The sequence below is a fragment of the Chaetodon trifascialis genome, chromosome 15 (assembly GCF_039877785.1).
Source record: "Chaetodon trifascialis isolate fChaTrf1 chromosome 15, fChaTrf1.hap1, whole genome shotgun sequence".
NCBI classification, from domain to species: domain Eukaryota; kingdom Metazoa; phylum Chordata; class Actinopteri; order Chaetodontiformes; family Chaetodontidae; genus Chaetodon; species Chaetodon trifascialis.
Genome location: NC_092070.1, coordinates 586,473 through 611,643, shown reverse-complemented (window position 1 = coordinate 611,643; position 25,171 = coordinate 586,473). Strand labels below are relative to the sequence as shown.

The window sequence follows — 25,171 nt, the reverse complement described above, 5'->3', positions numbered from 1 at the left end:
GTTTCCTTGGGTAAAATCGACTGTCCAGGTGTGTTAAAAGTTACATTCTGATGTGATACAAGCCTGGATCTGATGTCATCGATTTTACTTCTGAAGTGGTCTGCAAAGTCCTCGCAGAGGGCGTCCGTTGGTGTCTCTGGGGATTTTTTAGAAATAGTATTAGTTAAAAGATCGAAGGTGGAGAAAAGTAATTTTGGGTTGTTTTTATTATTTGAGATGAGGTTTGAGAAATGGGATATTCTTGCCTGTTTGACTGTTTTATTGTACGATTTGAGTTGTTCACGGAATATTTCATAGTGAACTGTGAGTTTGTTTTTTCTCCACCTTCTCTCTGCAATCCTGCATAGTCTTTTTGATTTTTTAATTTCATCTTTACTTCTCCACGGGGGTAAAGGTTTTGTTTTTACAGTTTTTGTTAACAGTGGAGCCACAGAGTCTAAAGATGATTGCAATTTCCTGTTAAAATTGTCAACAATAAAATCACAGGGTGCAGGTAAGACTTCTGCAGGAGTGTTCTGTAAAATCTCGATAAAATTTGCAGCCACTTCAGAAGTTAGGTGGCGTTTCCTCACTGTTCTCACCAGGGCGCCCTGATGTTTAAAACTGGCGATATTAAAATACACACAATAATGGTCCGACACCGCCAGGTCAACAATAGAGGACACACCAGTAGAGAGGCCATAAGTTATGACCAGGTCCAGGGTGTGTCCTCTGTTGTGAGTTGGCTGTGTGACGTGCTGATAAAAATCCATGCAATTTAAAAGGTTTAAGAATTCTCTGGACAGTGAGTCCGAGGTGTTATCAACGTGCAGGTTAAAATCGCCAGTTATTAAAATTCTGTTATAAGTGGTGTGTATGGTTGATAAAAGCTCTGAAAATTCACTGATAAAAGCAGAGGAATGATGGGGTGGTCTATAAACAGTGATGCAGAGAACAGGAGGACTGCTAAAAACAAAGGCGTGATACTCAAAAGATGAATAATTGTTAAAAAAGACTTCCTTTGACAATAAAATATTATTAAAAATTGATGCAGTCCCACCTCCTCTCTTGCCTCCCCTGGTGGAGAATAAAAAGTTAAAATTTGGTGGGCAAGCCTCAGTGAGAACAACTGGTGCCTCTGTGCCAAGCCATGTTTCTGTCAAAAGTAACCCATCTAACTTGTTGTCTAAAATCAGGTCATTTATGATAAAAGATTTGTTTAAAAGAGAGCGCACGTTCAGCACAGCCAGGTTAATGTTCTTGCTGAACGTGCGCTCCTGATCAAAGGGAGATAAAATGACCGGGTGTATGAGGTTATCCCTGTTAAAAGCACTCTGTCTGTGAGTCCGGGGAAAACGTCTGCCTGTAATGGTTTTTATAATAAAGATGTCCGGTTTCGGTGGTAATGACAGCTGTGGACTGTAGGGGGGGCCAGTGAGTGTGACAGTATTGTGAACAGCTGGTGTGGACGGAGAAGAGAAATCTGGGGAGGGGGTGTGACAGGTAAACAGTCAGTCTCGTGGAGCATACTGGACGGCGTGGTGAATATTAGCAGTTAGCATTTGGCTGCCGAGCCTGTTGGGGTGAACTCCATCGGCCCTATAAAAGGAGGGACGGTTCCAAAACAGGTTAAAATTGTCAATAAAACCAACATTAAAAGCTCTGCAGGTGGACTGTAGCCAAGTGTTTAGATAAAGTAGCTTGCTGAAACGCCATGCTCCATGATGAGACAGTGTGGGGAGAGGACCGCTGATAAAAACGGACTTACCACAGTTGTTTAAGAAGTTAAAAAGGTTGTTTAAATCCCTTTTGAGCAGCTCAGACGGCCTCTGAGCGGTGTCAACGCAGCCCACGTGTACTGAGACACGGCTTATGGAGGATGGGAGTGACCGCAGCAGACCTGGAAGTTTCTCCAGGATAACTGGGACTGTGGCTCCTGGAAAGCAGTGAGTGGCTGCGTTGAAAAAGCGAATTCCCCGGATTATTGAACCGCCCACTACTAAAGTGGTTGGAGGGAAGAGCAGACGAAGTGGTGGAGGTTGTGAGGTGCCGTGGCTAGATGATGCGTGGTCAGCGCTGTGCGTCCGGACAGACGGGTGCAATGTAGGGGATGTTTTGTCGGGCCTGAGAGAGGGATTCCCCGCTGGCTCCGAACGAGGAAGACCGCCGGAGCGCCGGAGCACGGCCTCCTTCAGGATCCGACGTCGGGCAGAAGAGGTCGCAGACCAGGATGAGGACCGTTGAGAAGAGTCCCGTGGAGCCGGGGTGAAATTTTGCTGTGCTCGGCGGGGTGTGGGGCGAGTTGTTCCCCTAGGTGCGTTCACCGGGACAGACGGGAGCAGTGGAGATCCGCTGAAATCATTTAAAATCCTGGGAGGTGAAGAAGAAGGCTCCAGGTTCGCAGCCAGTGGTGGAAATTCGTGTGAGTCCAGGATGTTAAAACGATTTTGAAGCTGGATGTCACAGGTTGATGGGGCATGGAATGACAGCCTCTCCCTCCTCTTGCGGTCGCCAACAACCACCCAGGTGTCCGTGTGTAAAGGAGTGGAGCTGACTGGGACCTTTGGTTTAGCCCCGAGTTGGAACCAGGGGTCCTCAGGAAAGGCAGGTGGAGTGGAACCAGCGGTCAGTGCGGTAGAGCCGAGTATCGAGGCAGTGGTGGTGGCGGCCAGAGCAGGAGCAGCAGCGGGTGGAGTGAAGCCTGCGGCGGGGGCCGTAGTCGCGCGCTGCGTGGAGTCAGTAGTCGAGTAGGGAGCCGTGGTCTCAAGGTCTTTACTGGAAGCAGAGACTTGTGCAGGGCCGAAGAGGATAGTGTCCAGGTGTCTCTCAGCTTCCTGGATTTTGTAGAGAGTGGAAATCCTCTGCTCCAGCTCAGCGATTTTCTTGCCGAGGGCGAAACAGCTTTGACAGCCGGATGGCGAGGTAAGTGGAGCCATGGCTAGCTGAGCTGAGCTGTGCTCAGCTAGTTTACTTTTCTTGAGATCGAGGCGTCCGATTACAGAAATTGTTTCTCTGATTAGGAGGAGTAGTTAAAAAGAAACAAGATCTAAAAGGTGTACCGTAAAAATGTTGCTTAAAATATCATAAAAAGTCAGATTTCCTGAGGCATTTGGCGGAGAGACACAACGCCGACGTGACGCTAACGCATGCGCTGTATGTACAATGAATGTCATCCTCCTCTACCTGCTTCCCCTTCAGCCCAAGGCCAAAAAAGACCAGGCAAGGCTTCTGCAAACCAGGCCAAGAAGCATCTTGTGTTTAAGGTTTGTATTGTAACTTATTTGAATGTGGAAAATGTTATTTTTCTTTTGAGACATCAAGAAGACATCAGACTCATTGTCTTAGGCACCCCAGAAATCATCTTGTATACAGGACACCATAGAGATTTGGGACAACTTTTTTTATATACCTACAGTATTGATTTATGATCTTGAACCATTTAAACTGTTAATTCATTTTAAATTTTGAATTTCATTGTTTAAAGAAGGTCCCCGGTTCGAATCCCGCTGTGGCGCTGGTGGCGTGTCCTCCACCATGCCTCTGGTGCTGCTGCTCGAGGAAAAAAGGGGGCCTTTCTGTGTGGAGTTTGCATGTTCTCCCCGTGTTCACCCGGGGTTTCCTCTGTAATAACCCCCACTAAAAACATGCAAGAAGATCACCACCTGACCAATGGTGACAAAAAAGATGGGTCCCCGGGCGTGGGCACCGGCATCGGCTGGCAGCCCACCGCTCCTGGTCTGCCGCGGAGGATCGACAGTCCAAGGATGGGTCAAATGCGGAAAAACAATTTCACGAGAAGCATGGCGTGTAGTGTGCAACTAACTCACTGTGTGATGTGATCAATAAAGTATGTTTCTTCTTCTTCTTCTTCTTCTTCTTCTTCTTCTTCTTCTTCTTCTTCTTCTAAATTTAATTTCATTCTTCTATCCTCAGAGTGGAACAAGCATCCAGGAACACGCTGATACCATCAACAGTACAGTACAACCCTATCTACTCCATTGGAGTAGAGAAGAAGTGCCACCCATGGGTTCTTCATTGTTCTGGACAAGCAGGTTATACCATGCCACTCAACCTGTTCTCTCGGAGCGTTCTGTATTTGTTTCTGCTTTTTTTTTTTTTGTTTGTTTTTTTTTGGTTTTTTTTGTGATGCTGTAATTTTTCAATCATTATAGAACGTGTTGACTAACATCATGTTACATTTTCTCAGCCGTTACAGGTATTAAGCTTATAGGAGTTTTGTGAGCTGGTGCTGGCATATTGTGAAGACATGCCCGGCAGGATGTTTATCATCAGAATCTCAGTTCTGTATGATGATCATGGAGAAGGTCTTTGTCAACCCGACAAAGACCTTCTCAATGATTATGTCCATCAAATCATCAATATACCCTGTGCAATACACAGACATAGGAACACACACAAAAGTGAATTGTAGCACTTAAGGTAATGGTGGTAGCTACCAAAAAGGGTGGAAGGTATGCTAGGCTACAAAGTTAGCATATGAGTTGGGTAATTCTACGCTAGGTTAGGTTTACTCTGGGAGCCAAGGGAAAATTAACAGAACACTCAGGAGACAGAACTGAATTAAAAAGTTAACGCCTCAGTCTTCACTGTTCTAGCTCTGCACTCTCCCTTCCTGGACTTTGGAAAGCTCAGTTTGAAAAGAGGATCCCTGATGATGTGGTGGCATACTAAATATTTTTTATGATCACATGGCATACTAATGAGTAAAACATGACAGCACTGTTACAGTATAAATTCCAGCACTACAGGCCGCAACAGCTTACTGCTACACTTGATCAACAGCAGGTAACTGTAATGATGCACTGGCCTATATAAAAAATGAGAAGTGACATCAACTTCATCTTACATGTATAGCTATGCCAACAGCTACATACAGCGTAAGAAAAGATCACCCTTAAATAAGAAAGAAATAAGAAACTGTTATGTAGTAGTCTCAACCATACACTCGTTTTGCCCTGGACTATGCTAACATATTCCAGTTTAGAAAATATTTCCAAATGCATTATTTCCACAAATTCCCGAAGCTTAGACCTGGCAGAGGGTCTGTGTATGTATTGCTAGACCGACAGGGTCACTGGGTTTGCATATGGAGACCATGCTGATTGCTAACTAGAAGCTAGCGTTAGCTTGTGCTATATGGCAAAACACTACTTGGTTAGGTTGTGTAAAACTGCAAAATAAACCCAGGTAAATATTTGAAAATGATGACATCTCCCTCAAACATGCATTAAATCAGTGTTTCTCAATTCCGGTCCTCGAGGACCCTTGTCCTGCATGTTTTAGCCTACGTTTACACTTAGGGAAACCGCATATGTTTTCATGCTGTTTGGCCTCTCGTTTACACGCAAACAGAGTTTTTTTCACAGAAAATTATCATTTTTAAAAACTCCGGCCAAAGTGGAGATTTTTGAAAACGCCAGTTATGTGTTGCCGTGTAAACAGGGTTAAACAGCGTTTTAGGTTCCGAAACGTCACAACATGCGACTGAAAATACTTAACGCCATGTGAGCGACCTATGTTTACACTCGCGCCCATAGGTTTGACATAGTTCTGATGCGCTCTACAGCGTTTTTATCCGGTGTAGGGGAACTACCTTAATTTGATGTTGCATTCGTTGATAAAATGACGGGGCACCACCTTCCTCAGCTAAGAAGGACTGCAGAAATTAACTGCTATAATGCTGATAAAATACTAACGAATGAACTAACAGTAAACCAGTCTGATAATCTGAAGTGTAAACTCTGGATACAGGGATCGTATATATTCAGCTCAAAAGGACACCGTTTAACCAGGACTTAAATCAAAATCTCATTTATTTAGCAGAATCGTGGATAATGAATGATATATCATGAATAGTACGACAGAAGATATGAGGTGATGTGACATAACACAAAAGAAACTTATGGCAACGCAATGACAAACAAGTTTGGCGATAGTGAGAAGTAGTTGTAAGGGGATAATAGGGATGCAAACATAAAATTAAGGAATTAAACGAGCAGTTGAGAGAATTTTGATAAATTAGCAGTATCTTAACCTCACTGACCAACTCTTAGTCAAACCCGCTTAGCATGCCTACTTGGTTGATGGCGTCCCAGTAAATTCTGCTCCAAACTAACTCGAAGATGCCCAGGTGCTCGTCCGTGGCTCGATCTGCTCGGTGGTCCGGTGGAAGGCACAGGCACACCAAGGTGAAGAGCTGATGTTGGACGGTGATGTCTCTCGAACTGGGTTCTACGGTGTCGGTCACAGATAAGGGACGGCTCCGGATCATTGTTAACCCAGACCAAGGATCAACAGCTGGCTGTAGGGTTTTGTTTCGGTTGAGTCCGTGAAGGATTATTTTAGACTGATAGTAACAAAATTGATAGTCTCTTCGATGGCCAGTTGAAAAGGGTCTACAAAATTTGACTAAATTTTACAGATACTAAAACAAAAACGTGTGACTTGGAAAAATGAAAGTTTACAGCAAAACTATAGAAACACGTCTTCTGAAAAATAAATCACGCTACTCAGTATGGCTTTTGAGTAGCTCGAAGACGGGAAAAACTTAAAGAGCAAAACGACTGTACAAGACTAAGACAACTGAGAAGTAACAAACAAACTAAAACATAACGTAACATAACTTAAAACAAGACTGGGTAACGCGCACTGAATTCATGCTGCAGCTGCAGACATTTAAATCTCGCTCCAGGGCGTGTCTAATGGGCAGGCCGTCGCTCACGTAGGACGGTTTATGGCGCACGATGTAATCTCGCCTCATGGAGCTGGAATTAATTAATGATTCATACGAGGGGCTCATCTGCTTCTCACTATGGTCAATCACCTATATTTTGAATGGACGATTTTCAATGACATTTCAACATTGTTCACAACATGCGTTAGGTAATTCCTATGATTGGATGACAACATTAAACGATAATCATGGTAACAATTTATAATGCTCGTCCTAATATGAATGATGACTCAAGGTATAACTAACACAAAATAAAGAAATAAAGAAAGGCAGACTATATTTGCCCAAAATGATTATCACTATTACGGTTACTTATTAAACGCATCACGTCAAACGTATTCAACCTGACTGTTACGAACCTCTAGGTGGCAGTATGGTTCCATGATACAAATTCAGACAAACTTTATTAAACAGTTAAAATCACAACTTTGTCATTCTTCGAATTAGAGAAACTGGAAAAACATCAATATTATACATATTGGGAATCCTGTAAGGTGAAAACATCAAAAGTTAAGTTCAACATAGAAGAACATAGAAGCACACAAGCATACACCACAAGTTGCTTCAGGAATGTCCAATTTAAAACCCATCAGCATTATCTGATTTTTGGAGGTTCCTCTGGAGCCTGGCACCATTCATTCAGACAGTTTTATTGTCCCGATCTCTCATGGGGCTATCAGGAGAGAAGTAGCGTTGCCATGAGAAACATAGTGAGGAGAAGGTGAGGAGAAGGCAACCTTTGATGTTGAGGTGTCTGTGTCTCTGGCTTCCCCGAAAAGAAAACATGGAGGAGATTCCTCTTGGCCAGACATCTTGTCTCTGAAATTAACACCTTCCTTGTAAGCAAACCAGGTGGTCTATAATTCAACCAGTTAGACTGGTTTACAACTCCATTTCTCTGGAGTATTGCAGAGAGGGTAAGAGAAGGTCAGTTAGAGGCCAGTTCTGCTACACCGGGTTCATGTAAACGACAACATTTTTGGAAACGATGTTGTGAACCTCCTCCTCTTTACATAAACAACCAGGACCTTCACACGCTTTGCTTTCATATGATACCAGACTTGTGTGGTTTGCCTGAAATGGTGAAATCAGCAGATGCACCAAAGTGGACATACACTATTTTTGTGTTTACGTTACATGCCCATATAATTTCTTGGGGTATGAATTATGTTTCGTTTGGGTGACAATGCTTGGTCGAGGCTTTTAAATAAGTTTCTCCCCGTCATTCTGGTATGCTACAAGTTAGGATTGGTGCTTACTAGTGTGAGCATTGACCATCTGAACTGTGCACATCTGTACAGGGGGCGCTCATATTAAAGAGAAAAAAAAGGAAAGACATTTTTTGACTAACCATTCAGAACCATCCTGAATTCTCTGAGTCTGAGGTTCTGTAGGAGCCTCCCCTCCCTTCAGGATCCAATTCAGGTTCGAAGATGTATGGTTGAACTATATAAGCACTCAGTCTGTTCATTGCCGCTATGTCTGCTACTTTCACATGGGTAGTGGAATGTTAAAGTCTAAGCTCTCCCCATCACCACGGTAACACTTTATAGGCGGGAAAGCAGCAGCTCATTTGCATTTAAAGCTACAGACACCAGAAACAGTGGATTCTGAAAGGGACTGTGTCATGCCTTTGGATCAAAGACATTTAGAATTTCATAAATCTGTTGAAAGGTTATAAATAAGTTCATAATGTAAAAATAACTAAGTTGATTTCATGGTTAAAAACTGTTAAAAGGCTATGGTTAAAAAGTTATCAGAGTGAGACACCTCTTCGTAAAGGATCGTTTTGGTTAATGCAGAGTGGGTGCTCATCTCATGAATAGACAGTCTTTGGTGTTTTTTCTATCACGAGAGACTGGCTAGCGGTACGGCAGAAATCAAGATCGTAAAACACTCATAACACGCTGTGTTGACTCCAGAGCATTTGAGCCTTGGGAAATTTTCGTCTTTGTAAGTATTATGTGTACGAAGCACTTATATAGAGGCCATAAATGTTATGAATTAGTATTTTGAGGAAGTTTGTAAAGTCAGTTGTGTTTCCGTTAGCGGATACCGATGTTACCGACATGTGTTAACTACGTGTTTGTGTTAGCATACCACATATATTATAGATAGTAATTGCATTTTTCTGTATGTTACAGTTACCATTTGTCAACATTTGTCAACATTTGACATCATGTATGATTGGCATGTTGACTACAAGACAGCTCCATAAAAGCAAGAAAAGAAAGCCTTGTGTACGGAGTTTTCTTAAATGGTTCGCTAGCTGTCTAGCAGCACACAGGCACGTGTTGTGAGGACAGCACAGACTGAAGCAAAAGGAAATAGAGGGAGGCGAGAATCTTTTCCTAAAAGCTATTTCAAGCAAACAGCTTCAAAAACACATTTTATGGAACTCATAGACCTATGTTAACTTATTGAAAACGCTTCATAATCTGGGACCTTTAATTTATTTCTACTTTATTTATTTGCAATTTACTGTAACATCACTGGTATTCAAAAGTGCTGATCTCAGTCAGCATTTACCACCTGAGAGATTTCAAGATCCAGAAGCCAAGGGGTCCCCACAGGATTGTCTCTACACAAGCAGCTAGCTGCTAACTGCCACTCTTCCAGTCACCACTGCATCTGTAGCTACAGCCCCAGCAGCCTCAGTACCTGCATCTAGCACACCAACAGTCACAGCACTTTCAGCTATAGCCACAGCACCCGTATCCAAGGCAGCTCAGGTCAGGGCATCAAAAGCTACAGGTCCAGCAAGCACAGGACTTGTAGCCACACAACCTGCAGCCTTAGAACCTGCAGCTACATCCCCAGCAGCATCTGTGCCTGTAGCTACATGCCTGGTTGACCCAGCACCCGTATCCTGGGGAGTGTCAAGTGTCAGATATACACAAAGTAAAATAGATGAAAGTATGTTTCTGCAAATATTTAATTCTTTGACAGTAAAGACATACTTCTTTTTTTTTAGTATTAAGTTTTTCATGTAAGCAAAGAGGCTTCACTTCATGGACAGGTATATCTGCATGTCTAACAGGTTAGGTTTTGTCTTTGCCAATTATTTAAGAAAATATTTTCATTTCAGTGAACAGTTAGCTAAATCATTGGGCACTCTAGTAACAGAAAGATGACTATTTCTCATTCTTGCAGAAGTGAATGAGTTGTGAGCTTGAAAACACTGTGCATGCAATTCTGGCTGAAATTTTAATTTGATTTATTATTATTATTGTATTCTCTCTTATTTATTACTTATTGAAATTCTTATTTCATCTTTTCATTCAGACTTACTGTAGAAATCTTAATCAATGTGCTTGAGCTTTGACAATCCCTTAACTACTAACTGCCAATAGGTAGGCTTGAGCAGAATCTAGTGTATATTGACAAAATATCAAATTCACATTTTTTATGTAAAACTGCATCATTTTACACATACTTCTTTCAAAATCAAAATCTAATTTCCTGTTTTGAAAGATGCTGGTACACATGAAGCGTGTTCATGTGGAAGGGTTCACTGGGAGGTCCAGTAGGGCCAAAGAAGTTACAGTCATTCTCTGTAGTACAGCACATTAATGCTCTGTAACAGTTACTGAGGTTGCAAATGTGAAAGATGTTTTGGGAACATCTTTGCTATCTTTGCTAGGTAACTAATGCTTACCTGCAGTAAAAATAATAACATTAAAATGATAGGATAAAAGACATTGCTTGTACCGGGTTTACAACATTGCATTCCAGTGGTATGATAATAGGAATGCCAACGGTAAGACAAAAGCCATTTCATTTGGTGTGCTCATCGGGGCAGGGTGTCATGGCGCCAGTGTGTGTGGCTTGCCATCAGCTGCTGTCAGCTCTGTTTGTGTTTGTGTTGTTTTTGTCTTCCATCACGAGAATTCCAACTCTACACTGGCTTATGATTGCCAAGCATTACTGAACATACGTGTTGCTACAGATAATCTGGTGAAATACAACTTTTTACGGACAGAAAGCTCTTCCTCGGTTCTTATCAGATATACCTGCCTACCTATGCCGCGCTTCAGCTCCACTGCCCCGGAGGAGGCATCAGAGACACTGCGGTAAGCGCAGTGGCTTGCTGGTGAGACTGAAATTCCTCCTGGCACTGTCTCCTGGATCTAATCCCCACGATATTCTGTCTGAAGATGGATCGGATCATCGGCGCTATGTTTCCTGGCGCTCTCTGGATCCCATATACAGTATACCTGGCTGGTTCCTGTTGTCGGCCCAGATGACGAGATCCTAATCCCCCGCCTTCGCTCACCTCACCTCCGTAGAGGTGGGCCAAATCCCTGAACCCCAGACGTCTGTCAACCCAGCTCCAACCAGGATAGCCCTGGTAAATGCCAGATCTCTAACTAAGACATTTATCCTGAATGATTTCTTCTTCTCCCATGGATTGGACTTTCTGTTTGTTACAGAGACCTGGCTGAGTGTCTGTTAGTTGAGCCCTTTTTCTGAACTTTTGCGCCGGACTGTTTATATTTTAACTCACCAAGAACCACTGGCTGAGGAGGAGGAGGAGTAGTAACTGTTTTTAAGAAACTGTTTCACTGTAGGCACCTGTTGTCAGACTCTTACTCGAGCTTCAAATTAAGTATGTTTGAGTGGGATCGCTCCCACCCGGTATTATGTGCTGTGGTTAACCGACTACCCAAATATAATAAGGATTTCCTGAACGACTTCTCCACTTTCTTGGCTGGCATTATGCCAAAATATGAAAGGGTCTTAATCATCAGAGATTTTAATAATTTTGAAAGAGTCATCCATGCTTTTATTTCATCCCGTCGACTACTGTAATGCTCTTTATGTTGGTGTTAGCCAGACTTCTCTCTCACGCTTACAGTTAATCCAAAATGCAGCAGCTGGTCTTTTAACAGGAATACACACGCAAGAGCACATTTTCCCCTGTGCTGGCTTACCTTCACTGGCTCCCTGTACGTTTTAGGATCAGTTTTAAAAAATTTAACCTTTGCTTTTAAATCTTTACATGGGCTAGCTCCAAGTTATTTGGCTGAGCTTTTAGTGACACATGAGCCAGTACTAACTCTTAGGTCTGCCAATCAGTCGCTTTTAGTTGTACCCAGAGCAAGGTTAAAACAGAGGAGATTGGGCCTTTTCTGTTGTAGCCCCCCAACTCTGGAATGAGCTGCCTCTGCATATTAGATTATCCCCCTCACTGCCTGTTTTTAAATCACATCTTAAAACACATTTTTTATTCTTTGGCTTTTAACTCAGTGTGAGAGTTTTATTTCTGTCTGTTTCTTGTTGTATGTTGCTTTCATGTTGCCTTTATATTATGCTGCTTTTATGTTGAAAATTGTCCAGCACTTTGGTCAATGGCTGTGCTTTATGAATAAATTTAATTAGATTTTTGATTTGATTTCAGAATAATGAAACAAAATATATGAAATGTTGATTATATTAAACTTTAATGTGCAGTTTTCAAATTGGCTGTGACACCTGTGGTAAGTGGTACCATCATGGCTGCATAGGAGTCCAGCACTGGATGAGTAACTCTGCCCTCTGTGGACCTACACACAGTCATATGCTATGGTTGTATTACATTTAATTATTTAGTCCCACTGTCCTTTATTTATTATTATCGTGTTTGCTTCCTTGTGTCTAAAATGTTTAGTTTTTATTTTGGAACTTTTAGTTTAATCAACCATTCACATGTGGATTTGTTTTTTCGTCTTAGCATGCCCATTCATCAAAGTTCATGTCGATTTCATGTTTTGTTTCTCTGTCCTGTTTATGTTCTTTTAATCCTTATTATGGCATTATATGGCATTTTTCCAAAATACACTTTGTATGCTTCCATCTACAGCATACTTTTATATTTTAACAGTTAGATGAGGTTATTTATATTTATGATATAATATAGTATCATCCAGCAAGTGAATATTTGGAGGCATATTACCAAGGCCAGGGCAGACAAAGTACCCAGCAGTTTAAGAAAAGGAAACAAAGTGAGTCTGCAATTCTGTACATAGTAAAGTGTAGAACATTGTGTTTAACATGAGATTTCCCCTTGGGGGAAAAAATGCTGTTAATGTTAATTACAGAAAGTGTAAGGCTCAGCCTGTCCTGAGATAGGACATGGAATTCCCTGCAGGTAAATCTCAGGTTGTAAATACTGCACCCACTCCATCACTAGGAGGCCTGGGAATGAAATAACAGTTTAAACAGTAGTTTTGACTTGATATTGAGAATTTCATACATCTGACAGTCATCAATGCTCAAAAAAGATGTGGCTGCAAATCTCTGCAGGTACAAAATTTCTTTGGCCAACTCATGTTGGCCTTGTGTTTCTTTTCAGACACCTTAGGGTCAAACACTGTTACCAGCTGTCAGTGAAGATTCTCAGTCATCCAGGTCATGGTTATCCAAGGAGGACAGAATCATGGGCAACTAGACTGTCACCTCTCATCCAAGGGGCTCTTCAGTTTGAACTGACTGGTGGGGGGGTCCCCGATATTTAACCTCTTTGGGGTTATTATCACGTGTGTGGAAAAACAGTCATTAAGATTGTCAAGTGAGGGCAATTGTGTTAAATCTCCTGGGAAGGAATGCAAGGACAGTATTGTAGTTCAATGTTGTATCCCCAACTGTTACTAGCTCATATTTTGGGCTATTTTGACTCGGCATTAAAAATTTCATACATCTCACAGTGATCTAAGCTCAGACAAGAGATGGATGCAAATGAAAAATGAAAAATCTATTTTGCCAAATAATGCACCCACCTCTTAAGTTTCTTTTCAGACACTTTAGAGTCAGACACTGTTACCAGCTCATATTTTGGGATGTTTTGACTTGACAGAATTTCAAGATTTCACTCTCAGGAATATTGACAAATAAATTATAGACCTGTCGCATCAAGAAAATGCTACATCTACTGAGTCTAATGCAACATTGATGACTATAATAATTCAAAACTTATAGACATCAGATCATCATCATTTCTCATTTTTGATGAACCCCCACAAGAAAATCATATTGTTCCTAAACTGCACACCACTCAAGTAATCACAATGTTTGAATCAGAATCAGAATCAGATTTCCTTTATTGATCCCCGAGGGGAAATTGTTTTTTGTACAGTGCTCCACACAAAACAGAATTACAGAATTTAGAATTAGAATTTAGAAAAACTAAATTTTGATAGTTTAGTTTAGCCCTATGTGCTCTCATGAGGAGGTTTCAGAGATGTGGATGGTGTTGTCCCTGAGCTTGAGAGTGAACCTGGATGAAATCTCTTACTGTTTGGAGTGAAGCTGCCTTTGCCTGTTTTTGTGTTGTCTGTATTTTCTTTGTTCATGAGGGAGAGTCTGCTGAAGCATTTGTCGATGTATTCATCCAAATGGTTCAGGTCGCTTGATATTGTATTCCAGTTTTTCAATAGAAAAATAAAACAATAGTTGAGGAAAAATGGAGTGCAAAAAGGTTTTATGTAACAATAATTTGTAAGAATTTAGGTTAAACCTAATTTAAACTTAAAATACTTTATGTCTAAGTTTGCTGGATAACATGTATTACCAAAAAGTCATTCAGTAGCAGTGTGGTACACTGTTTGAGTTCAAATTTCCATAATATTAAAATTAGTACATGATCTGAAAAAACAAGATAAATATATTTACACATTTTAGATGATTCTGACCATTGCAAATACTCATGGTGAATAAAAGGAGTGGAAGAGAGAGGGACACAATCAGAGGGGACTGTGGCTTTTCCAATTTGTGTTGACTGTATCTGAAGAGGGCGGCACGGTGACGCAGCAGGTAGTGCACATGCCTCACAGCAAGAAGGTCACCGGTTCAATCCCCAGGTCAGGCGGGGCCTTTATGTGTGAAGTTTGCATGTTCTTCCCGTGCATGTATGGGTTCTCTCTGGGCACAGACCACAGACAGAATGGTTGTATGTCTATATATGTTGCCCTGCAATCGACTTGCAACCGGTTCAGGGTGTCCCCGCCTTTCGCCCAACGCCCAATAGTCGGGTATAGAGAATGGATGGATGGATGGATGGATGGATGGATGTATCTGAAGAGGAAAAACAAGGTTGTTCGTTCAAAACCTGTCCATCACCCCTTGTGGCTGGTGAGAAGAGGTTGGGGTTTAATTCTGTTTCCTGTGTTTTCTGAAATCCTGTCTTTCCACAAAAAGCTATTGAGTCTGTGTGTGTGTGTGTGTGTGTGTGTGTGTGTGTGTGTGTGTGTGTGTGTGTGTGTGTGTGTGTGTGTGTGTTCCTGCACCTACACAGAGAGACAGTTAGACTGAAACGTCACAATGTTTATGAAAGATTTTAGTTACTCATTAATGAATTCTCTTACAAAGTCATAAAAGCCTCAATATCTTGCACAAACGGTGTTGTGTCTTTCATTTTTAGTTCTACTTTCAGCATCTTGCAAGTTGGCTATCTAAGATGAGTTAAATGCACGTGTAAGCCAGGTAGCTATTACAGAACCTTTAGCACAGAACAAATCTGTTGAGTAAATCTTTTTAATAAATGTATTTTAGTGATACATTGAGAAGAACTGATTTGCTCATCACAACTTATTTCCATCAAAAGGAAGCCTTCTGTTAAACTAAATATGCTTTTCATATGCCCCCCCACACACACACACACATACACACACACACACTACAAACTGAGAGGGGCGGAGTTTGAAAGCTGTCAGCTTACATTATGGGAAGTGTAGTCCTCACAAGGTCCACCAACACCACCTCCATCAGTAGATCAGTCATTCTAACCACATGCGTTACAGCCAAATATGGTTCAAATGCACAATCAATTATATTCTACAGGAAATCCAAAAGTTATCAAACATACAAAGATGGCTTTACCAATCTCAAAGCTACTAAATGGAAGGGGGTCGGAGGATTAAATGTTAAAAGGATTAAGTGATCATTAATTATAGAAAGTATAGAAATGTCATGGAGCCCATACGAGACTGAAAAACAGCTAACAGAGCATCGGTATAGAATCACGACAAACACAGAGAAACTCATTAAATACCTGGTTTCGAAATAAAGGACTAAAAAGAAGAAATCACGTTGCTGCACAAATGAGAACGAAAGAGATTGCGTCACTGGCAGACGCTGACGTCATCGTGTTTGTTAATAATACGCAGCTCGATGCGACTGATCAGCTCCGTCTCCCAAAGGCCTCACCATGCACACAAAGAGCTGAAAAACCCAGCGCCATTCACCCACATCACCCCCGATCTCTCTGCAGTCTCCTCCGCCTCATCTGAGGAGCCGCAGTGTGGGCACGGCTGCCATAACCCACCACCTCATCATCCATCACAAGTATTGACATTCTACACACATATTCTGCAAACATGGACACATCTTCCTTGTTCGCTTTTTTTTTTTTTTTTTTTTTTTTTTTTCGGAGCATTCCTTACCTCTCTGATGAAAATTCACTGGGGCATTAATCCATAGTCAGCACGCTGATATCGCTACCTCTCGATCACGTTTTCCCAACGTTGCGGTGCAGAGAAGGGGAAATAAATAATTATTAGGAGGAAGCCCTGCCCGTAATGTCCTATCGGGAGGTGAGCGATGCGCGGAGCGAGCCCATAGATACAAGAAGAGCACCCAGGTCCAAAATCAGAATCATTTAAACGTTTGGGAAACCCGATACACAGCCCCCTCTGCAAAATCGCTCAAAGCTATTCAAAATAATTTCTCTATTTGATTTCCGATTGCCTAGTCCTCCTCCACAACAGAGTGGCCCTCTCTTTCTCCTCCACACACGCACACACGCAGAGCAGAGCTGCTCTGTCTTATTTAAAGAGATAGGATAGGGCAGCTGGAGCAGCGCTGTGCACAGAGCCACACTGTCTGCTTCTTATGTAACAGCAGCAGCCTCTGATTGTTCTGCAGCCCAGACACATTCACACCGTAAATGAACCACAGGTACAGTAAGTGCTTTACCAGTGTATGCAGGCTGTGTCTGTGTGTATGCAACTGTGTAATTGCAGATGGCTTGTGGCGTACACAGATTCCCTTAAGTGCAGGGGTTAAATGCACAAAGGGCCCCTCTATTGAAGACTGATGTAGCTGAGAGTATGCGCTGGTGGGAATCATGTGTGCCACCCCCTAGTATATAATACATACGAACAATCCCCACATATTTGTAATTTGCATGGCAGCAGATTCACCCAAAAAACTGAAAGAGAGTCCATTTGTAAATTCAGAGTTACACTGACTCCAAAATGCACTGGATGTGTACCATTCACAGAAAACCATCTGCATTTTGTTTGAGTTCATGTCAACAATAACAGTGAACACAGCAGCTGAGTATGAACATGGAGCCTCGGAGGAAGGGGAGAATATAATGTTGCACATAATAAAACACACTGTACAGAGCATGGATGCAGCTATTCTCAGTCCAGTACTTTTTTTTACAGTGAGAGGAGTTGTCTCCAGTGCTTTTTTCCACCTTTCAGTACTGAGATTGGTCCATAAGGAAAACTTTAGAGAGCACTAAAACCTCAGTTTGCGTGGCTTTAGCCAGCAGAGGTGCATGGTGTTGAAGAGAAGCAAAGGAATGAGAATATGAACTTTTAGCTTTCAGCCATCCTCACCATCGCAACTTATCTCCAAGGTTGCTTTTTGACTATTGATTTCAAAATCATATTTTACTTTTTACTTTCTTCTACTTAAGTGTGTTGAATTTTCAGGGTTAAACATTTCAGAGTTAAAGTAACCACTGTTACTTTAACTCTGCCAGAGTTAATTTAAAAAACTAAGCTCCTCCCACAGCACATTTATTTTACATGGATGAGTGCTAAATTTAAAAATATACTTAAAACCTCATTGTGTAAGCTGATTAATGTCATATACTGATTTGTGCCGACTCTTTCTTAAAAGGGGATATATTGCTTAACAGTTTTGGTAATGCAACTTGTCAATTTTTAAATGCATCATTAATTCATTTGTCATTCTGAAGTGCTTTAATATTTGTATTTGACATCAGTAATTTGCTGTGAGGAAACGAATAGGGCTGACTTTAAAAGAATATTCAATTTCATATCACAATTTTTCCAGTCATTGAGAAATTTTGCCTGCCACCGGGTGCAGAATTGACTTACAAAGATGCTACAGGGACAGAGGTCAATTCTGAAATATTCAGCGACCTTGTTGGACAAGGCAACGTGTTGATAGCTGTTTGTGATGATGGTGAGTATACAGTCTCGTATAATCAAGCATTTTACACATTACACAGTAAAATATATATTAAATTTCATTTTCTGTAGTTTCCTCAGAGTCCTCTGACTTGTCTCCTGAGATGTCTGACTCAACCATACTCATGGATGAAATCCTTCGGAAGAGACTGAGCCTACATTTACACGTAGCAGAGTATTTTGGAAAACGGATATTTTAGCCCCTCCTCCCACCCCTCGTTTTCAAAAATAACATCGTGCACACAACATCATTTTCAAAAATGTTGTCGTTTACATGAACCCGGATAAATACAGCGTCAAGCACATCATAACTATGCCAAACCTATGGGCGCGAGTGTAAACATAGGTCGCTCACATGACGTTATTTTCAGTCGCATGTTGTGACATTTCGGAAACCAAATGTTATGGTTTTCACCATGGTTTTTAGAACAGGACCCAAAGATGCAGACCAGAGAGAGGGCAGGTAAAAATAACACAAATTTATTATAAACAAAAAGCGCACTCAAAAGGAGTGGAACAAACGGTGAACAAAAACACACTTTAACAGAGTACGACGGCACACATGGAAGTGGCAGACAGGCAGCTGGAACACAAGACAACACACCAATAAAGGTGGAAAACAATCATTAGCACACTCACGATGGCAAAAGACAAAAGTACTTACGATCACGATATTCAAACAGGCCTGGAAGGATCTCGGGAGGAAGGAGACTGGAACAATCCGGCAACAGGTAAGGAAGCACTCTCCTTTTAACCTGTGTCTGACTAGCCTGATCAGGAACTGGTGTGCACAGGAAGGCGGAGCCGGCCAGGTGTAAGACACACCCAGCTGCACAGGTAGGTGAAGACAGACAACACACTGGGAAAAGGGGAAAAGGAAACAAAAGGGAGAGACACATTGCCAGGTCCTAACACTAAAACGCTGTTTAACCCTGTTCACACGCTGACACATAACCGCCATTTTCAGAAATTTCTACTTTGATAGGAGTTTTTTTTTTTTTTTAAATTGAGAGAGGCCAAACCACATGAAAACATATGCGTTTTCCCTAAGTGTAATCATAGCCTCAGATTTGATACTTGACACTGAGCATCTGCTCAAAAGGTTGTAACAAAGCTCAACTCACGTGTTGTTTTATGTTTTTTTTATATTGTTTTTTCACTCATGTCTTGACAGAAGTGTATCACCAGGTTTTATATGGTCTTTGTTGGTTAGTTTTGTTTTGTCTTTGATTTTAATTAGCTGATTAAAGCTGTCCTAAGGAGCTAGTCTGATGGTGAAAAAGTACTACAGGGGTACCAAGAAACAGAAACCCTGACAGATGCCACAAGAAGACAAATGATTAATATACTGGTGGGTCATGTGACTGACAATCATGGGTATGTGTGCTTCATGTCCCTAATATTTGTGTTAAATAACCGTATGGTCATTGCTTAAATTTAGATTACCAATATAATATCTTCTCTCAGGCCCCTCCCCACCAAAGGGATCAGAGAGGAGTATGCTGTTGGGATAGTGATGCTGTTTCCCCTCCCTCAAGGATCCATACACCAAGAAAGGCTAGTTATTATTATTATTATTTGCATTACATTTGTATTTTGTAACACAACGCTGTGTGCATGATATTGACATTTAAATTCTCTGAGCCTTCTTTTTTTTTTTAGTTCCATTTTTAACAGGGAGGAGATACAAACAAACAGACATGCAAAATCCTTTCAGTAAAATTACACACACACATACACAAAAACAACAACATTCAATTCAATTCAATTCAATTCAATATTCCTTTATTCGTCCCTTGAGGGGAAATTCCGAATTTCACAGCAGCATCAATAACAGAATAGAATATTAAAAGACAAAGTGCATGCAGTTAACACAAAGTATATACAAAAGGGTGTACCAGGAATAGTATTTACAGACTTTTATGTCCTGAAATATTGCACAGTTTACAGAGAAATATTGCAAGATTATTGCCCAGGTTATTGCCCAGATTGTTTCCCAAAAAATTGTTCAGTTCAGTTATTGCACAGAATGTTATGCAGATTATTGTACCGCCTACTTGGAGCAGTTTCTATTGTAAAGTCTGATGGCTGCAGGAAGGAAAGACCTGCGATACCGCTCCTTCACACACTTTTGATGTAGCATCCAGTCACTGATGGAGCTCCTCATTGCAGTGAGTGTGTGTTGGAGGGGGTGGGAGTCATTGTGTGTCATGGAGGACAGCTTGGCTGTCATCCTCCTTTCCCCCACCTCCTCCACCTGTTCCAGAGGGCATCCCAGGACAGAGCTGGCCTTCTTGATGAGTTTGTCCAGCCTCTTCCTGTCAGCTGCTGTGATGCTGCTCCCCCAGCAGACTACACCATAGAACAAGGCAGAGGCCACAACAGAGTCATAGAAGGTCTTCAGGAGTGCCCCCCGCACCCCAAAAGACCTCAGCTTCCTGAGCAGGTAGAGTCTGCTCTGTCCTTTTTTATAAAGTGCAGTGGTGTTGTGAGTCCAGTCCATTTTGTTGTTCAGATGAACACCCAGGTACTTATAAGATGTGACCATCTCAGTGTCCCTTCCCTGGATGTTCACTGGTGATGGGGGAGAGTGCGGGCGCCGACGGAAGGCCACAACCAGCTCCTTGGTTTTATCCGCATTGATCAGCAGGTGGTTCTGCTGACACCAGTCCACAAAATCCTGAATGAGTCCTCTGTATGACCTATCGTCCCCATCTGTGATGAGGCCAACAATGGCAGAGTCATCAGAGAACTTCTGCAGGTGGCAGGTGGGTGACAGGTGGGAAAAGTCCGCTGTATAAAGGGTGAAGAGGAACGGTGCCAGCACCGTTCCCTGGAGGGCCCCCACACTGCAGAGGACAGTCCCTGACACACAGTCCCGTGTCCTCACATACTGTGGGCGGTTGGAGAGGTAATCCACTATCCAGCATGTGAGGTGTTGGTCTACTCCTGAAAGCTCCAGCTTGTTTCTCAGGATGGCTGGCCTGATGGTGCTGAAAGCACTGCTGAGGTCCAAGAGAAGGACCCGAACAGAGCTCACCGGCAGCTCCAGGTGAGACAGGGCTCGATGGAGGAGGAAGATGAGGTCATCATCCACTCCGATGCCAGGCTGGTACGCGAACTGCAGCGGGTCCATGGACGAGCTCACCGGGGGCGCAGGTGGGCAAGGACCAGCCGCTACAAGGCCTTCATGAGGTGCGCTGTTAGTGCCACTGGCCTGTAGCAGCAAGGGTCCTTAGGATGTGGGGTATTTGGCACAGGTACCATGCAGGATGTCTTCCAGAGTCGCGGCACCCTTCCTAGCCTCAGACTCAGGTTGAACAAATGATGATGATGATGGTGGTGAAGAAAACATTGACTTTCCACAGGGGAACTTGGCTCAAAGTGGACTACCCTACAGAGCCCACTTTGCAAATTTACATTTCAGGCAAGTTACAGTATATGTCATTAGAAAATGTTTGAATGCATTTAATCAATGTACCACATAGTTTTACCAAACATCACTTACAATAGTTACACACATGACACATGACTCAAAGACACAATATCTATTTGTCACTCAATTTATATTTAGGAACTGAATTTTCAGTCTATAGTACTCCTACTGTAGGCAGAGAACTCTTTTATGCTGCGTTAAGACATCCATCATCAACTCTAATCTTCTGTCCTGCAGGGATGGTATTTGAGCAGCAGCAGCGGGCAGGCTGGACTCTGTCTAATGGTCGTACACCTGTGATGTTGAGGGGCCCGGTTCCTCTGATGGCTCCATGCTACAGAAAGGGGAACACATTTAGTTTAATTATTGTTTTGTTTTAATTGATTTAGTAGAAGGAACATGCACAAGCAATACGCTAAATGGTTTATGCAATGAATAAACACTGTGCTTAATATTTTGTTTTCCTGCCTCTTGATATATGAAAACTCATTTGTTCTACCATTGTTGCATTTCAATGGCCTGCAACATTGAGGAGTCAATGCCTTCCCTCAGCCCGGTGATGCCAACTTCTGACTGCCCCAGTATATCAAATACTGTTTCAGCAGCCTGGGACAGCTGCTTAGGAGGTGGTCCACCCCCAAAAGGAAATCCAGTAAATCAATATATACACAATAATGAGGCATTTAAATTAACTTTTTCGCCTATCAGCCCCGACTTGGAGTTGAGGACGCCATCATCTACCTGCTCAACCGTGTCTACACCCACCTGGACAAGCCGGCGACTGTGAGAGTCATGTTTTTTGACTTCTCCAGTGCATTCAACACCATTCGTCCAGCTCTACTGGGTGACAAGCTGACAGCGATGCAGGTGGACGCCCCCCTGGTGTCCTGGATTGTGGACTACCTGACTGGCAGACCACAGTATGTGCGCCCGCAACACTGTGTGTCAGACAGAGTGGTCAGCAACACTGGGGCCCCACAGGGGACTGTTCTCTCTCCCTTCCTCTTCACTCTCTACACCACAGACTTCAGCTATTGCACAGAGACCTGCCATCTTCAGAAGTTTTCTGATGACTCTGCGATAGTTGGATGTATCAGCAAGGGCGATGAGGATGAGTACAGGGCTGCTGTGGACAACTTTGTCACGTGGTGTGAGCAGAACCATCTGCAGCTAAACGTGGCAAAGACTAAGGAACTGGTAGTGGACCTGAGGAAAACCAAGACACCTGTGACCCCTGTTTCCATCAGGGGGTCGTTGTGGACATAGTGGAGGATTATAAGTACCTGGGGGTTCACATTGACAATAATCTGGACTGGGCTAAGAACACTGACGCTCTCTACAGGAAGGGCCAGAGTCGTCTCTATTTCCTGAGGCGACTGAGGTCCTTCAACATCTGCCAGACTATGCTCAGGATTTTTTATGAGTCTGTGGTGGCAAGTGCAATTCTCTATGCTGTTGCATGCTGGGGCAGCAGGCTGAGGATGGCAGACGCCAACAGACTCAACAAACTGATCCGCAAGGCCAGTGACATTGTGGGGATGGAGTGTGACTCTCTGACGGTGGTGTCAGAGAGGAGGATGCTGAATAAGCTAAGGACTATCATGGACAATGTCTCACATCCACTTCATGATGTGCTGGCCAGGCACAGGAGTACGTTCAGTAAGAGACTAATACCACCAAAACTCAGGACTGAACGATACAGGAAATCATTCCTGCCTGTGGCCATTAACCTGTACAACTCTTCCCTCTGTATGGCCCTTGAACTTCACTGTCACTGTCTGGTCTGTTCTGTTCACTTTGCACATCTGATTCCATTTTGCACATTTTTTGCACATCCAATATACACAGTATATTACTTATTTTTATTACTGTACATTTCATTGTGTTGCATATTTTGTGTTGTATATTTCTAAATTTGTGTTGTATATTTCTTATTTACATATATCTTTAGTTTTAATATTCTGTTTCTTAATATTGCCTTTATATATATATATATATATATATATATATATATATTTATTCCTTCTTGTTCTTTCTCTCTTTTTATTCTAATCTGTAATTCTGTTTTGTGTGGAGCACTGTACAAAAAACAATTTCCCCTCGGGGATCAATAAAGGAATTCTGATTCTGATTCTGATTCTGATTCTGATAACTTTGCCAGCAGGTGTAAGGAAGTGGTATATCACTCGCCTGTGCGTGAAGCTTCACGTTTTTGTGCCGCAATCTCCTCTTTTGCTTTTGACTGCAACACATACCACTGCTTCTCGCAATCCTCACTTGTGCGCACAACCAACGGAAAGGAGGCATTTATCTGTTGTGCTATAGTGTCCCAGGCTTGCTTCTTGGCTTGCACTGTGACACTAGGACTAAATTTACCCCTCAAAACACTTTTATGCTCATTTATTAATTGAGCCAAAAGCAAACACTGTTCCTCGCTCCAGTTGGGTTTTCTTGTTCTTTTTTTCTCCATTGTTGTTCACTAGTTTGTAGCAGATGTAAAAGCCAGACAAACCTACTTCTTATACACCTGTCAGCAATCAAGGACATTGATGAAAGCTGTGCTGTGTTACTCTCGTTAATACCAATTACGTTGAGATGTTGATAGTTGAAAGTACAAAAGCATGCAATTAATAATAGCAAATTAATATAACCATCACTATGTGGATATGTGGGCATTCAGTAGGATTATTTTATAGTACAGTTTACTATTCATTTAACATGGATTTTCTTTTATGTGATATGTTATTTACAATTACACAGTCTTCATAAGATTAGATTCCATGATTAAGTTTATCAATTTGAGGGTCCATCCTTTGACTATTATCACCAAAAGTAAGTTTTTTATCCAGCTTTTAGGATCAACCAATCACAGCTTTGGAAATGATGACTCATACCTAGCAACAGGGTCAACCACACCTCCTCACTAAGTTTCTGTCCATTCCTTGCTCAGAGTTCTCTGAGAATGTTCTGGAATCACTCCTAAGCTAAAACTCCTTGCTGGGAATTTTTAGGCTAAGTTAGGAGCTCTCTGAGAGGATTCTCAGAATCTTTAGGAATACAGGCCCTGGTCTTCAACCTCCTCAGCTGATTTCTCACCTGGAGAGGTGTGAGAGACAAGTTGGAGCAGGGGGGCTGAGTGTCTTGTGAAGTGGCTGGGGGGCTGGGAAGAACAATGGGGGGTGGCATTGGTGGCAGTGAGCTGAATACTGTGTGTGTGTGGGGGGGGGGGTCAGAGGGGTACTTGGGCAGAGTGCTGGCAGATCAAAGGAGGGCTGCTGCAGGGCTGGTACAGCTGGGGGAGGGGCAGATGCTTCCTCAAACCTGCAGAAGTAGCTGTTCAGCTCATCTGAATCCCCGGCTGCCTGGGAGTTTGGCTTCTGGTGGCCTGAAATGGTTTTCAGGCCTCTCCAGACTCCTCTGGTGTTGTTCTCCTGCAGTTGTTCCTCCATTCTCCTCCTGTATTTGTCCTTCCCCTCCCTGATTTTCCTTCTGAGCAGTTTTCAGCTCCCCTTTGCTTCCTGACTTGAAGGCCCTCTTCTTCTCCTTTAAAAGAGCCTTAATATAAGGATTAATCCAGGGTTTGTTGTTGGAGTGACACCGTACAGTCCTGGTGGGTACAGTGTTCTCCACACAAAAGTTTATGTAGTCCGTGATGCTGTCTGTCAAGCTGTCGATGTCCTCCTCTTGAGAGTCACTCAATATATCCCACACAGTTATCTCGAAGCAGTCCTTCAGAGCCTCTTCAGCCTCGTCAGACCACCTCTTCACTGTGTGGGACACAGCTGGTTGCCTGTTGAC

General features: G+C 42.5%; 1 protein-coding gene across 1 annotated transcript in view; it reads right to left on the bottom strand.

The window, feature by feature from the left end:
* Nucleotides 1–16,549, bottom strand: part of fbxl16 (F-box and leucine-rich repeat protein 16) — a 113,873-nt gene extending 97,324 nt beyond the window's left edge. The window contains exon 1 of the mRNA XM_070980231.1: nucleotides 16,153–16,549. The gene's annotated coding sequence lies outside the window, so the exon portion shown is untranslated. The remainder of the gene's footprint in view (nucleotides 1–16,152) is intronic.
* Between the last annotated feature and the right edge of the window lie 8,622 nt (nucleotides 16,550–25,171).